This window comes from Centroberyx affinis, unplaced genomic scaffold (assembly GCF_046629955.1).
Source record: "Centroberyx affinis isolate AG114_WGS23_722 - 3 ecotype Tasmania unplaced genomic scaffold, CSIRO-AGI_Caff_v1 ptg002495l_1, whole genome shotgun sequence".
In the NCBI taxonomy this organism is placed as follows: Eukaryota; Metazoa; Chordata; class Actinopteri; order Beryciformes; family Berycidae; genus Centroberyx; species Centroberyx affinis.
In genome coordinates, this window is record NW_027280721.1 from 335,001 (window position 1) to 335,362 (window position 362).

Consider the following 362-nt stretch of genomic DNA (forward strand, 5'->3'; position numbering starts at 1 on the left):
CTCGTTCTGCCTTCCTTCCCAGCCATCTGTGTCCCTCTCTCATTTCATCTCTCCATCTCTCATATTCCCTTTGCTTTGCTCTTTGTGTTTTTCTTTCTCCCTGCATTTCACCACCCGTTCTCTATCCTTTCCTCCTTTCTTCTTCTTCTTCTCGTATGCTGGCTGGCAGGGTAGGAAATTACTAAGAGTGGCTAACCGTTGACAAAAATGTTGCTGAAAGTTCAGAGAATGTCCCTGAAATTGTGAGAGTGGGTGTAAAAATGCCACTGGGAATAAAAGGGCAGGAAATAGAAAATAAGTGCAGTTTACTGTGCAGCAACTGAATGTTGTAATTCTCATGTTATTGACGGACTTTCTTTTTA